This window comes from Nicotiana tomentosiformis, chromosome 4 (assembly GCF_000390325.3).
Source record: "Nicotiana tomentosiformis chromosome 4, ASM39032v3, whole genome shotgun sequence".
Classification (NCBI taxonomy): Eukaryota; Viridiplantae; Streptophyta; class Magnoliopsida; order Solanales; family Solanaceae; genus Nicotiana; species Nicotiana tomentosiformis.
In genome coordinates this window covers 104,785,289-104,793,540 of record NC_090815.1, presented here as the reverse complement: position 1 = coordinate 104,793,540, position 8,252 = coordinate 104,785,289, and the positions used below count along the sequence as shown (strand labels likewise).

The window sequence follows — 8,252 nt, the reverse complement described above, 5'->3', positions numbered from 1 at the left end:
CATGAGCTTGTCTGGGGTGTTAGATGACCAGCGTATCTCATGGATATATTAAAGATTAGATACGTATCTTTTTAATATATTAGATAAGGATTCAGATTACATTATAAATTTAAATTCCTTCTAAATAGGTTAGTTAGTCTAATTTTGATATCCTGTAATATCGGGTTTCAGTTCCCTCATTGCTGTACATTATTTGTTATATATAATCTATCTACAAACTTGGTGAAAACTTAACCAAAGGATTTACATATTCACTTCCACTTCAATCTTAATTATGTCTAGCGTCACCGTGTCTCATTTTTCCTCCAAGTGATGAATTTGAGTGACTTTTGCAATACTTAGATAAAATTGAAGGAATGTTTCATTACAAAAAATAGCTCAATAACTTTGAAGCAATAAAGTAAAAGTTGAGCGATCATCGATGAAATTATATCGCTTCTCCTTCTTGCTTTCTTCATTTTCACCATAAAAGTAGAAAACAAATCCGCATAGAGCTAGAAAAAGAGAAACTCCTTTTTCAGCTTGAAACTTTTCACCGAGTAAAATTACAGTTAAGACTTCAGTGACAGGAAGTGAAAATGTGCCTATAATTCCAGAGAGCAAAGATGAAGAGTAGAAAATTACTCCAACTAATTGTCACGAGCCAAAATCTGCATGTCGTGATGGCGCCTATCTCAATACTAGGCAAGCCGACAACCTCAATAAAACCCAATATCTTTTAAGCTTGAAAACATAATATTTGAATTCAATAAAAAAACCTCACAATTACAGATACAAAACACTCCCAAAATCCGGTGTCACTGAGAACATGAGCATCTAAATGATAACAAAGTCTAACTGATAAAAACATTGTTTGAAAATATAGAACAGTACAATAACTGAAAGAAAAAGAGTCAAGGTCAACGGACGCCAAGCAGCTACCTTGATGGTCTCCAACTGATAACACTCTGAGATCTAACAGTCGCCCTATCCGGAAGCACCTGGATCTGCACACGAGGTGCAGAGTGTAGTATGAGTACAACCAACTCAATAAGTAATAAGACTAACCTTTGGGCTAAAAGTAGTGATGAGCTCAGCAGGTACAGTCCAGTATAGCAATAACGATACAAAAATGTAGGCATGCTTTCAAGTTCAACAGTTAAACTTAGTACAAGTAAAATAGACCAATTCTGAATAATATGAGGAATATGACATCTCAGTGGAAAAACCTCGTGTACTCACGATCACAAATTACTCGGTCACCCAGTGATATATATGGTCAATCCAGCCCAGGGAAGATCTATCCCATATATATATATACATCAACTGACAGTCAACCACTAGTACCGTATAAGACCAATCCACCACAGGGGTAATTTATCCCCTAAATTATAATGATTCAGACAAAATCCATGTCCAGAAAAATTTATCACAAATATAAATAAGTAAGGCAAGTCCATGCCTTGGGAAGTCCATCCCGAATATAAATCATCTATGCTCATTGTGGGGGGTGTAGACTCAGGAGGGGCTCCTTCAGCCCAAGCGTGATATAAAGCCGATATGGCATGCTACAGGCGGGCAGCCTCGATCCATATAATGATAAAGCCTATAAGGCCTGCTGCAGGCAGGCAGCCCTGATCCCATAAATATCCTCACAATGGATGAACATGACTGAGTATGAAATATATATTTTAAAATAATTAAATTCAACAGCAACACGACCTTGTGGGTCCTAAAATATCAGCACATAGCCAAATCATGATCTTTAATACGAGTCGCAGCTCAATTTCCTAACACGTGGAGAATATGCGAATAATAACATGATTCTTTAATTTTATAACTTCACAAAATTTATTCAAGTCATAATTTCTATGGTACAGGTCCACACACTCGTCACCTATCGCGTGTTCACCTCCAAACAATTTATATAACACCAAATTCGGAGATTCATACCCTCAAAACCAAGTTTAGAAGTGTTACTTACCTCAAACAGTGTAATTCTTTATTTCTCTATGCATTTGCCTCGCGAATTGGCCTCTGAACGCCTCGAATCGAGTCACAATTAATTCCTTTCAGTCAATACAAATCATTGAAATTAATTCTATATGAAAATAATAATTTTCCAATAAAATCCGAAATTTAACTCAAAAATCATCCATGGGGCCCACGTCTCGGAACCCGACAAAGGTTACAAAATATGAAAACACGTTCAACCACGAGTCTAACCATATAAATTTTATCAAATTCCGACATCAACTCGACCTCCAAATCATCAAATCTTATTTCCAAATCCCTAGGTCCAAATTCCCGATTTACACCTGTAAAACACGTAATCTAGTCGGATTATTCGATGATAATTCAATATTATGAAGTGGAAATGATCACAAGTGACTTACCTCAAGTTTTCCGTGAATTCTCTTTGAAAAGCGCCCAAAACACTGTGCTTGAAGGTCCAAAAATGGCAAAACTCGGAACCCCTTCGAAATGTATACTGTCCAGGGGTTCCGCACCTATGACTCACTTAGCCGATTTTGCGGTCTCGCAGGTGCGAGAAACCAACTGCTTCTACGGACAAGAAATCCGCTTCTGCGGACTCGCTTCTGCGATTTTGCCCAGCCTCCCTTGCCTCTGTATCTGCGACCTTGGTGACGCTTCTGCGGACTCGCTTCTGCGAGATTTTGTCTGCTTCTGCGATGCCAGGCTTGCTTCTGCGAGCTCTCACCTACGAGCCAAATTCCGCAGGTGCGATTGCATCAGAAAGCAAAAATTTCCAGATTTCTTCCAAGTCCAAAATTTAGTCTGTTAACCATCCAAAACTCACCCCGAGGTCCCCGTGACCTCAACCAAATACACCAGCAAGTCCTAAAACATCATACGAACTTAGTTGAATCCTCAAATTACATCAAACAACACTAAAACCACGAATCATATCCCAATTCAAGCTTAATGACACTAAGAAATTCTAACTTCTATATTCGATGCTGAAACCTATCAAATCAAGTCTGATTGACCTCAAATTTTGCACACAAGTCAAAAATGACATAACAGACCTATTCCAATTTCCAGAATCGGATTCCGAACCTGATATCAAAAAGTCAACTTCCCGGTCAAACTTCCAAACATAAATTTCTATTTTAGCCATTTCAAGCCTAATTTAGCTACGGGCTTCCAAATAATTTTTCGAGCATGCTCTTAAGTCCAAAATCACCATTTGGAGCTATTGGAATCATCAAAACTTTATTTCGGGGCCGTTTACCCATAGGTCGACATCCAACCAACCTTTTCAACTTAAGTTTTAAACTTTGAAACTAAGTGTTCCCATTCATTCCAAAACATCACCGGACCCGAACCAATTACCCCGACAAGTCATATAACAACTGTAAAGCAAAAATTGAATAGTAAATGGGGGAGCATGACTGTAATACTCAAAACGGCCGGTCAGGTCGTTACACTAACCCCAAAAATGCGAGTTGCCAAAGGATGGCACACCTTACTAGTACCATATAATACTTAGCTTCTCCAATCTGATATTGACTTGCCGCCCTTGGAATCGCCTGTCAAAATCAGTCGTTAATATGTTTTGTTTATTGGTTCTTCCTATCCAAGTTGAATAAATTAACTTTAGGCATGTGATAAAATTGATCAATGAAAGAAAAGGAAGCATGGGAGGGACTATGAAGGAGATATAGAAAAGAACAAACCAAAAGAATTTGTTCACTTATAAAGTTTAACAAGAAAGTATACACTAACAGTTTGTTTGGATGGTTGTTACCCATTGTATCGTATTGTATTGTTATCCCAAAATAATGTTTGTTTTGATTGTTTATTTAAAATTGATTGTATCGTATTGTTAAATCCATTGTTCCGGAACAACCAAAAGCCCTATTTTATGAAACAACCAATTTGGTGTTGTGGGATTGTTTCCTATTTTCTTTTTTAATTATGCCCTTACTTATTACTCCATAATTCTATTTTATTATTTAATTTTTTTTATTTTAACTCCAAATCCCCAACTTATTGACATACTTTGTCTTCTTTCATCTTTTCTAGAGTTGGTTTGTCCCATTCTTTTTATTATTCAAGTCACCGTTTGATTCTTTGTCTCTTTTCATCATTTTAATTTTATTTTTTTCTATTGCTAATATTAGTTAACCTTTTTTTTCTAGGTTTTTGCTCTTATTTCCAACCAATATAATTAATGATAAATTAGTAGAAAAAGGTTTTCTTAAATTATTTTTATGTGTAATTTTTGATAAATTTTATTTAAAATAATTGTGGGTATTTTAGTGAACTTATCAGTTACAGTATTGTACGATACAATCAAACCAAACAACAAAAATATTATTTAACAACAGCAAACGCTACAATCTATTCAAATGTTGTATCCATAAAATAATACAATACAGTACAATACAATATATTATAAAACGATGGATAACAATGATCCAAATAAAATAATTTATTGTCTACTCTTTTAAAAACTTTTTCTTACTGCAAATATCTAAGTGGGCGTTTGGACATAAGATGTCACGACCCAAAACTAACCCCTGTTGTGATGGCGCCTATCGTGGAACTAGGCAAGCCGACTCATTTTCAAAATAAACCGATATTTTTATTTTAAAGATAATTTCAATGTTATATACCATAAAAACCTTCGTAAAGGAGTTCAAATCAAAATAAAAGTGTGGAAGGAAAAGCCCGACATCGGGGTGTCACTAGTCATGAGCATCTACTATAATCTGTCTAACAATATCAAGGCTAACTCAGCCTGAAAAATAGCTAAATACAACTAGAGGAAGATAAGAGGAAGAAGAGCAGGGGCTGTGATCGCCAAACAGCTACCTTGCTATCTCCAAGAAAATCTGCAACTAGAATACTCAATAACCGCTACCGTGTCCAGCTACACCTGAATCTGCACACAAGGTGCAGGGAGTAACGTGAGTACACCAACTCAGTAAGTAACAATAATAAATAAAGACTGAGCAGTAGTGACGAGCAATAAAGCATATAACGTTCATATCATGAAATCTCAGTAAAGTACAACATGCTCTAAAAATCAGTGTTTGAATCAAATCTTCTCGTTGTCACACCTCATTTTTCCCGCAAGGTTAGGGGATAGGGAGTTTTTCCAATTAAGGTGACAATATTCGAAATGGAATTATTTATTTGATCAGAGTCGTCACTTGGGATAATTTATGGTGTCCCAAGTCACCGATGTATTTTAAATCCCAAATTGAGGAAATTGACTCTTATTTATGGTCTGCGAACACAGAAGACCAGGTAAGAAATTCGGTTAACCCGGGAGAAGGTGTTAGGTATTTCCGAGTTCCGTGATTTTAGCACGGTCGCTCAACTATTAATAATTGGCCTAATTATCTGAATTATTACATGTTTTAGAACCTTTTGTGCATTACCGCTTTTATACCGCTTTTAATATTTATGAAATTTATTTAAATAAGTCGCGATGTCGCGCACCTATTATTTTTGTACACATTGTGAATCGCGTCACGTGAAACGCACCCGCGGCTTACAACATGTTTATTTTTATTATTATTGTTTGAAGTTGAGGCCGAGTCACGTGAAACGCACACTCGAATTGGGGTTATGTATCGTGACCATGCCACGGAAACCGTACCCATGGCCACAATGATTTATTAAACGCGCCTAAAGCAAACAACGATGTTCAAGAATTGTTCATATTCCTTAGTCTTGTAAAGTCATTGGTTATGAAGAAGAAGTATGGATAAAGTATATAACGTCTGAGATGGATCCAAAGCCAATTGATAAGAACATTATTGGGATAAAGTGTTGGCTAATAAGTTTACACTTGAGGATTGCAAATTTGGAAAGCCACTATCTTAACTTAGTTTGTTCAAATGCTTTATGAAATATTTTTATATTTTTACAAAACCGACTATATTGTTGAATAACTGGACGGCAATGTTATAACTCAACAAATAAAAGTAAATGATAGAGCGATGAGCTTCTATCAGTTTAAGCATTCATAATTTGCACGAATAGCCATCCAAACAACTATACTGTCGATCATAGATTACCTTGCTAAAATTACAACATTCATATTCCACTAAAGAATACAGCTTTGGATAACATTCACTATGATCTCAATTCTAACTGATGTCTAATTGCTACAAACCCAACAACACTGTCCAACAGAGGTAAAACTTCACTCAGGTCTTAAACTGTAAATCAGACCAACCTGTGGCCAGATCTGCAATTATTGACCTCTGGAACCCTTATTTTGATCATCATTAGACTAGCTATCAGGTGATTACCAAACATTCATCAAGAGAAAAACAGTAAAAGGAAAACTATCATTAAGATATTTTAAGTTACTTTAGTGTACATATACTAATCCATTATGAACCCCGAATCAAACAGATATTTACACTTTCAATTCATATGAATAACCTAGAATATCATCATCCAAATAATCTATGGAAGTATAGAATTGGCATGCGACTTATTCAAATTTGAACAAGCAAAACTCAACAACATCGTGAACTTTATTTAACCAAGCTGAATTACAAAGTTGAAATCGAACAGTACCCTTAAGACGAAAGTGAATGTAAATGCAGAAGATAGAAAGTGATATGAAGCTCAGACTTTAGCTAGAAATTTTGAATTGCAGAAACCTTTCTCAGCTACTCATGAATTTTTCAATTTTTTCCAGATCTCTTAGCTAAACAGAGCAACATGTACATTTTCCGGTACAGAAACAGTAACAAACAGCCATAAAATGCGAGATTCAAACAACCTTTTATAGATCCAAGGAAGAGGAAATAGAACTTTGAAAATTCAGCAATAAACTACTCCCCAAATCTTGTTCGAAATCCCAGTTTTCTATGTGTATCTATGTGTGTGTATCCATGAATCCAAGAGAGAGGTGAGAATTATGTGTATATCCAGATGAGAGTGAGGTCCCTCCCTATTGCGTGAGAATCCGAGAGGTGGGGGTGGTTGCTCTTGTCTGTGTGTTGAGAATGGGTATAGGGATTTTTATTAAAGGGGAGGGGGAACGGTTAGGCCTGGCAGGTGTGGGCTTGGATGGGTTTGGGAGGGTAATAAAGCAATTGGGCCAAGAAAATTGGCCCAGTCCGAATTAGATTCAAAAGTAACCTCTTTTGTTTTCCTTTGTTTGTTTCTTTTCTTTGAAATTAAAATCCTAACTTGAAGTCAACTTTCAAAATTAAACCTAATTTACTAATTAATTAACTTAACACTAATGAAAGAAAATCACTAAATTAAAACTAAAACTAAAAATGTAAAAATGATTTGTATATTTGTTTTTGTGATTTTCTTTTGATAATGCATGTAATTAAATTCTAAATGCAATTAAGGTCTAATATGATATGAGACGAAAAATTAAACATTTTCTTATGATTTTTTATGGTTTAAAACACTCTAAATATGCATGAATAACTCTAAACTATTTTGGAATATTTTTAGGAGTGATTTGCATTAGGGAAAAAATTAGGTGCTCACACTCGTTTAAACCCAGTTCCAGTAAAAATCATTTAAAGATATTTTTTCAAACAAAGGCTCAATGCAAAGGTTAGCAAAAATGATGAAATCATAAACAGCCCCTCGGATAAAACATCACTCATATACAGCCCCTCGGGCAAACCTCACAGTCACTCATTCCACTCGGGCATACCTTACAATCACTCATGCCTCCCAGTCACTCAGCACTCGCCGCTTGTCACTCACACTCAGTAGGTACCTGCGCTTAATAGGGGTGTGTACAGACTCCGGAGGGACTCCTTCCGCCCAAGCGCTATAATCTGCACGGACAACTCACGTGCTATAATAATAAAGTATGTTGTAGGCGGGAAGCCCCGATCCACACTCATCCTCACAATCAGGCCCTCGACCAATATCAACATGTTGCGGCATGGAGCCCGATCCCATAAATATCCTCACAAATCAGGCCATCGGCCTCACTCAGTCATAAACCTCTCAAGCCACTCGGGCATTTCAGTAAAACAGGGCATTCGGCCCAAAAACATTTATATGCATCAAAATAGAGTCACAAAAACTGAGTTATGCGGTAAACAAGTATAAATATGACTGGGTATAGATTTGCAATCGAAAACAATGAAAGAATAGTAAGAAAAAGGCCCTAAGAGTCCAAACAGCACTGGCGCAAGGCCCAAACATGGCATTCAGCCCAATTTACATAAATTCGTTCTAAAACATATAAGTATAATATAATTTTCATAAAATTTGCAACTTTATAGTTGCTACGGGACGGA

At 36.2% G+C, this 8,252-nt stretch overlaps 1 pseudogene; it reads right to left on the bottom strand.

Annotated features, from left to right (window-relative positions):
- Positions 1 to 378: 378 nt before the first annotated feature.
- Positions 379 to 8,252, bottom strand: part of LOC138910279 (purine permease 1-like) — a 69,110-nt pseudogene continuing 61,236 nt past the window's right edge.